The sequence below is a fragment of the Diorhabda carinulata genome, unplaced genomic scaffold (assembly GCF_026250575.1).
Source record: "Diorhabda carinulata isolate Delta unplaced genomic scaffold, icDioCari1.1 Dcau_14, whole genome shotgun sequence".
NCBI lineage: Eukaryota > Metazoa > Arthropoda > Insecta > Coleoptera > Chrysomelidae > Diorhabda > Diorhabda carinulata.
In genome coordinates, this window is record NW_026613959.1 from 457,501 (window position 1) to 465,351 (window position 7,851).

The 7,851-nt window shown below is 35.7% G+C and overlaps 2 non-coding genes across 2 annotated transcripts; both read right to left on the reverse strand.

Annotated features, from left to right (window-relative positions):
* Nucleotides 1-119: 119 nt before the first annotated feature.
* On the reverse strand, nucleotides 120-275 carry LOC130903173 (5.8S ribosomal RNA). Its single transcript, XR_009060581.1, has one exon. It is a non-coding gene; the product is annotated as a 5.8S ribosomal RNA (ribosomal RNA).
* A 1,123-nt stretch (nucleotides 276-1,398) lies between these two features.
* LOC130903130 (small subunit ribosomal RNA) lies at nucleotides 1,399-3,320 on the reverse strand. Its single transcript, XR_009060548.1, has one exon. It is a non-coding gene; the product is annotated as a small subunit ribosomal RNA (ribosomal RNA).
* Between the last annotated feature and the right edge of the window lie 4,531 nt (nucleotides 3,321-7,851).

Consider the following 7,851-nt stretch of genomic DNA (forward strand, 5'->3'; position numbering starts at 1 on the left):
TGTGCATGTGTTTTTTCTTAATTAGTGTGCGTTATTGTTTCACATCCAACACGCTTAGGCATTATTTTTCTTTAATAAATAGAAAAATTTTAAATTCTAAGCAGTCTTTTAAATTGATACGACCCTCAGTCAGGAGTGGTCCGGGAACGAGTATCCGAGGACCGCAATGTGCGTTCGAAATGTCGATGTTCATGTGTCCTGCAGTTCACAAGTTGACGCGCAATTAGCTGCGTTCTTCATCGACCCACGAGCCAAGTGATTCACCGTTCAGGGTAATCATTTTATTATTATGTCGTTTTCTCATATTCTATTCGTCGTATTTTTAATATTTGATTATTATTAAATTAATAATATTATTATAATATCTTATACGCGTATAGAAAATTTATATAACGACATTTTTATATATATATATATATATATATATATATATATATATATATTATAATAAATGGTAATTATTCGAAACTTTTAGAGAAATTATAATATCGTACTTTGATATATCTGATAAATTTTAACCGCTGCACATGTTTTATTACAAACGAGGCGCGCATAGACAGATATCTCGCACGATATATTCCTCCTCTATATATTATTACAGTTTTTTTTTTTATCTTGAAAGTTTTATACAAATTTCGACGGTCGGGCGTAAATCTTCGAACACCTTCGAAATAATACATAAAATATTATTTCTAAAACGAATTTTTATACATATCGATAGAATCGACATGTGCTTAAATTTCGTTTAGGTACCCGGATGAAAATGTCTCAATAACATAATCATCACATATAATCTTGTCGATATTTTCTTGTATTACCTTCAAACGATAAAAAACTTAGGTAATAATATAATAAACGAAATAAAATTTATCCATAAAAATATAGACACACACACGACAACAGACGACGTTTCAATAAACTATATATTTTTCGTTTATTATAATAACGATTCTTTATCAGAACGTTTTTAGTTAACAAGAAATTTTGTTAATGATCGTTCCGTCAATCGTTATAATATATAATAATACATATGTTGTTATTGTTGTGTCGTCATCGTCGTCGACGCCTTCTATAAACTATGATAAAAATTTTTCGTTATATTTTTATTGGAAAAATTTATATATGTAAATATATTTTTATAGACGTATGAATTATATTTATCTTTTTTTTTTTAATTTTATTCGAAACTTGTTCGAATTTTGTAAAAATTAAAAAAAGATTTCAATATATATACATCTATATATATATATATATATATATATATATATATATAATTTATAACATATATAAATTTCTTTTGAAGAGTTCGATAATTTTGTAGAAGAAAATTCTCTTTTACAATTAATACAGACTTGATTTCGTTTTTTTTTTTTTGTTTAAAAACGAACAAATACTCTGTAATGATCCTTCCGCAGGTTCACCTACGGAAACCTTGTTACGACTTTTACTTCCTCTAAATGATCAAGTTTGGTCATCTTTCCGAAGCATCGGCGACGCCGAAACGCCACCGCGCTCAGTCCGAAGACCTCACTAAATCATTCAATCGGTAGTAGCGACGGGCGGTGTGTACAAAGGGCAGGGACGTAATCAACGCGAGCTTATGACTCGCGCTTACTGGGAATTCCTCGTTCATGGGGAACAATTGCAAGCCCCAATCCCTAGCACGAAGGAGGTTCAGAGCGGGTTACCCGGGCCGCTCGGCCAGGGAGGACACGCTGATTCCTTCAGTGTAGCGCGCGTGCGGCCCAGAACATCTAAGGGCATCACAGACCTGTTATTGCTCAATCTCGTGCGGCTAGAAGCCGCCTGTCCCTCTAAGAAGAATTATTTGTACGCCGACAGTAAAAACCGCGAACGGCAAGAGCCGAAACTCAATACCGACGGGCCTTTGGGATGTCGAAATACGCCTAGTTAGCAGGCTAGAGTCTCGTTCGTTATCGGAATTAACCAGACAAATCGCTCCACCAACTAAGAACGGCCATGCACCACCACCCACCGAATCAAGAAAGAGCTCTCAATCTGTCAATCCTTCCGGTGTCCGGGCCTGGTGAGGTTTCCCGTGTTGAGTCAAATTAAGCCGCAGGCTCCACTCCTGGTGGTGCCCTTCCGTCAATTCCTTTAAGTTTCAGCTTTGCAACCATACTTCCCCCGGAACCCAAAAGCTTTGGTTTCCCGGAAGCTGCCCGCCGAGTCATCGGAGGAACGTCGGCGGATCGCTAGCTGGCATCGTTTATGGTTAGAACTAGGGCGGTATCTGATCGCCTTCGAACCTCTAACTTTCGTTCTTGATCAATGAAAGCGTTTTTGGCAAATGCTTTCGCTTCTGTCCGTCTTGCGACGATCCAAGAATTTCACCTCTAACGTCGCAATACGAATGCCCCCATCCGTTCCTATTAATCATTACCTCGGGGTTCCGAAAACCAACAAAATAGAACCGAGGTCCTATTCCATTATTCCATGCACACAGTATTCAGGCAAAATTTTGGCCTGCTTTAAGCACTCTAATTTGTTCAAAGTAAACGTGCCGGCCCACCTCGACACTCAGTCAAGAGCACCGCGGCGGGATTGAGTTGGGCCGCCCTTGCGAGCTAAGCCCACCGGCAGGACGTCCCACGACACGCCAGTTAACACCGCGTACGATGAACCAGCGGCGTGGGACACAGATTCGACTACGAGCTTTTTAACCGCAACAACTTTAATATACGCTATTGGAGCTGGAATTACCGGCTGCTGGCACCAGACTTGCCCTCCAATTGATCCTCGTTAAAGGGTTTAGAGTGTACTCATTCCGATTACGGGGCCTCGGATGAGTCCCGTATCGTTATTTTTCGTCACTACCTCCCCGTGCCGGGAGTGGGTAATTTGCGCGCCTGCTGCCTTCCTTGGATGTGGTAGCCGTTTCTCAGGCTCCCTCTCCGGAATCGAACCCTGATTCCCCGTTACCCGTTACAACCATGGTAGGCGCAGAACCTACCATCGACAGTTGATAAGGCAGACATTTGAAAGATGCGTCGCCGGTGCGAGACCGTGCGATCAGCGAAAAGTTATTCAGAGTCACCAAATTGTACGATGACGAGCAAGCCCGCCACCGATTGGTTTTGATCTAATAAAAGCGCTCCTTCCGTCTCCGGTCGGAACTCTGTTTGCATGTATTAGCTCTAGAATTACCACAGTTATCCAAGTAAATGTGGGTACGATCTAAGGAACCATAACTGATTTAATGAGCCTTTCGCGGTTTCACCTTAATTTGGCTTGTACTGAGACATGCATGGCTTAATCTTTGAGACAAGCATATGACTACTGGCAGGATCAACCAGGGAACTGTGTTTTATAATATATATAATATATATTATTACTATTATTATTATATATATATATATATATATATATTTTATAATAAAAAACTATTATCGAAAAAGTTTTAATAACAATATCCAAAAGAGGATAAATTATGATGATGTTTTTTATATTACATATATACTTTATATTTATACATAATATAATAATCATCTATATTCGTGTATAAACACATTGTTATTTACTTTTTCTTTTGCGTGTTTGCTGCGCTTATTATTGAAAATATATAATTTTCAGCGCCACGCTTTATTTATATTTTTTCTTATTTTATAAAATTTCACCGAATCGACTATAAATCTATCTAAATTTAATCGAAATGAGAAAAATTAGATGATTACGTCGACCGGGCTACAATTTCGACATTATCTCTACCCTTCGCTAGATTGTAAGCGACATGGTTTATACATTAGGTAATAATGAACGAAATTTTTATTCTCGCACGGAATAATGAGAGTTATCGCAAATATTGTGTATTATATATATAAAAGTGTAATATAATATATATTTTTCATAGACGATCGCATATGAATCGCTCACGATAGAACGCTAGCTAAATTCGCGATCTCGCAATAGATATTTAATTTGTGGATAAATTGATATAATATCTAAAAAGGGAACCGCTAGCAATATACGTTAATATATTGGAGGAGAACGGGGACCCTTTCAGAAAACTATATAATCCACCGATGTGGAATGACCGAAACAACGTCTTTACGTAAATTATAACGAGTTTATTAGAATTTAACGAGACGTCAACTTCGATACACCACACATATATGTGCGCTGTACAACGGTACGCCTTCTACATTAACATTAATAAAGATGTATAGTGAAAATATATAAAAGATGTATTGTGAATATTAAAAAGAAGTATTATGAAATTACATGTTTTGTATTTAGAAGCCGTCCGAGGTGTATCTATCACATAAAAGTGTTATGAAAATATTAACAATAAGGAAAAAAAGTATTATGAAATTAGATGGCCGCTCGATGTATGAACGTACGAGGTGTATTATATAAAAGTTGTATGAAAATAGAAATAATAATGAAAAACAAGTATTATGAAATTAAATTCCGCTCGATATAGGAACTTGTCGAGAAAGATGATTTGTGAAGTTGAATGGAGATGTTTTGTATGTAGAAGTCGTCCGAGGTGTATGACATAAAAATGTTATGAAAATATTAACCATAAGGAAAAAAAGTATTATGAAATTAGATCGCCGCTCGATGTATGAACGTACGAGGTGTATTATATAAAAGTTGTATGAAAATAGAAATAATAATAAAAAACAAGTATTATGAAATTAAATTCCGCTCGATATAGGAACTTGTCGAGAAAGATGATTTGTGAAGTTGAATGGAGATGTTTTGTATGTAGAAGTCGTCCGAGGTGTATGACATAAAAATGTTATGAAAATATTAACCATAAGGAAAAAAAGTATTATGAAATTAGATCGCCGCTCGATGTATGAACGTACGAGGTGTATTATATAAAAGTTGTATGAAAATAGAAATAATAATAAAAAACAAGTATTATGAAATTAAATTCCGCTCGATATAGCAATTTGTCGAGAAAGATGATTTGTGAAAATTGAGTGGAGATGTTTTGTATTTAAAAGCCGTCCGAGGTGTATGACATAAAAGTGTTATGAAAATATTAACAATAAGGAAAAAAAGTATTATGAAATTAGATCGCCGCTCGATGTATGAACGTACGAGGTGTATTATATAAAAGTTGTATGAAAATAGAAATAATAATGAAAAACAAGTATTATGAAATTAAATTCCACTCGATATAGGAACTTGTCGAGAAAGATGATTTGTGAAGTTGAATGGAGATGTTTTGTATGTAGAAGTCGTCCGAGGTGTATGACATAAAAATGTTATGAAAATATTAACCATAAGGAAAAAAAGTATTATGAAATTAGATCGCCGCTCGATGTATGAACGTACGAGGTGTATTATATAAAAGTTGTATGAAAATAGAAATAATAATAAAAAACAAGTATTATGAAATTAAATTCCGCTCGATATAGCAATTTGTCGAGAAAGATGATTTGTGAAAATTGAGTGGAGATGTTTTGTATTTAAAAGCCGTCCGAGGTGTATGACATAAAAGTGTTATGAAAATATTAACAATAAGGAAAAAAAGTATTATGAAATTAGATGGCCGCTCGATGTATGAACGTACGAGGTGTATTATATAAAAGTTGTATGAAAATAGAAATAATAATGAAAAACAAGTATTATGAAATTAAATTCCGCTCGATATAGGAACTTGTCGAGAAAGATGATTTGTGAAGTTGAATGGAGATGTTTTGTATGTAGAAGTCGTCCGAGGTGTATGACATAAAAATGTTATGAAAATATTAACCATAAGGAAAAAAAGTATTATGAAATTAGATCGCCGCTCGATGTATGAACGTACGAGGTGTATTATATAAAAGTTGTATGAAAATAGAAATAATAATAAAAAACAAGTATTATGAAATTAAATTCCGCTCGATATAGCAATTTGTCGAGAAAGATGATTTGTGAAAATTGAGTGGAGATGTTTTGTATTTAAAAGCCGTCCGAGGTGTATGACATAAAAGTGTTATGAAAATATTAACAATAAGGAAAAAAAGTATTATGAAATTAGACCGCCGCTCGATGTATGAACGTACGAGGTGTATTATATAAAAGTTGTATGAAAATAGAAATAATAATAAAAAACAAGTATTATGAAATTAGATCGCCGCTCGATGTATGAACGTACGAGGTGTATTATATAAAAGTTGTATGAAAATAGAAATAATAATAAAAAACAAGTATTATGAAATTAAATTCCGCTCGATATAGGAACTTGTCGAGAAAGATGATTTGTGAAGTTGAATGGAGATGTTTTGTATGTAGAAGTCGTCCGAGGTGTATGACATAAAAATGTTATGAAAATATTAACCATAAGGAAAAAAAGTATTATGAAATTAGATCGCCGCTCGATGTATGAACGTACGAGGTGTATTATATAAAAGTTGTATGAAAATAGAAATAATAATAAAAAACAAGTATTATGAAATTAAATTCCGCTCGATATAGCAATTTGTCGAGAAAGATGATTTGTGAAAATTGAGGAGATGTTTTGTATTTAAAAGCCGTCCGAGGTGTATGACATAAAAGTGTTATGAAAATATTAACAATAAGGAAAAAAAGTATTATGAAATTAGATCGCCGCTCGATGTATGAACGTACGAGGTGTATTATATAAAAGTTGTATGAAAATAGAAATAATAATGAAAAACAAGTATTATGAAATTAAATTCCGCTCGATATAGGAACTTGTCGAGAAAGATGATTTGTGAAGTTGAATGGAGATGTTTTGTATGTAGAAGTCGTCCGAGGTGTATGACATAAAAATGTTATGAAAATATTAACCATAAGGAAAAAAAGTATTATGAAATTAGATCGCCGCTCGATGTATGAACGTACGAGGTGTATTATATAAAAGTTGTATGAAAATAGAAATAATAATAAAAAACAAGTATTATGAAATTTAATTCCGCTCGATATAGGAACTTGTCGAGAAAGATGATTTGTGAAGTTGAATGGAGATGTTTTGTATGTAGAAGTCGTCCGAGGTGTATGACATAAAAGTGTTATGAAAATATTAACGATAAAGAAAAAAAGTATTATGAAATTAGATCGCCGCTCGATGTATGAACGTACGAGGTGTATTATATAAAAGTTGTATGAAAATAGTAATAATTATGAAAAATAAAGTATTACGAAATTACCTAAGTTTGGTGACTGACCGGCAGAGGGCGCTAGTGTCTATAAAACCGTGTTCAGTTTGTCGTCTGGCCGGCAGAGGGCGCTAGTGTCTATAAAACTGTGTTTAGTTTGTCTTCTGGCCGGCAGAGGGCGCTAGTGTCTATTAAACCGTGTTAAGTTCGGTGACTGACCGGCAGAGGGCGCTAGTGTCTATAAAACCGTGTTCAGTTTGTCGTCTGGCCGGCAGAGGGCGCTAGTGTCTATAAAACTGTGTTTAGTTTGTCTTCTGGCCGGCAGAGGGCGCTAGTGTCTATTAAACCGTGTTAAGTTCGGTGACTTGCCGGCAGAGGGCGCTAGTGTCTATAAAACCGTGTTCAGTGTGTCGTCTGGCCGGCAGAGGGCGCTAGTGTCTATAAAACTGTGTTTAGTTTGTCTTCTGGCCGGCAGAGGGCGCTAGTGTCTATTAAACCGTGTTAAGTTCGGTGACTGGCCGGCAGAGGGCGCTAGTGTCTATAAAAATGTGTTTAGTTTGTCGTCTCGCCGGCAGAGGGCGCTAGTGTCTATAAAACCGTGTTCAGTTTGTCGTCTGGCCGGCAGAGGGCGCTAGTGTCTATAAAACTGTGTTTAGTTTGTCTTCTGGCCGGCAGAGGGCGCTAGTGTCTATTAAACCGTGTTAAGTTCGGTGACTGACCGGCAGAGGGCGCTAGTGTCTATAAAACCGTGTTCAGTTTGTCGTCTGGCCGG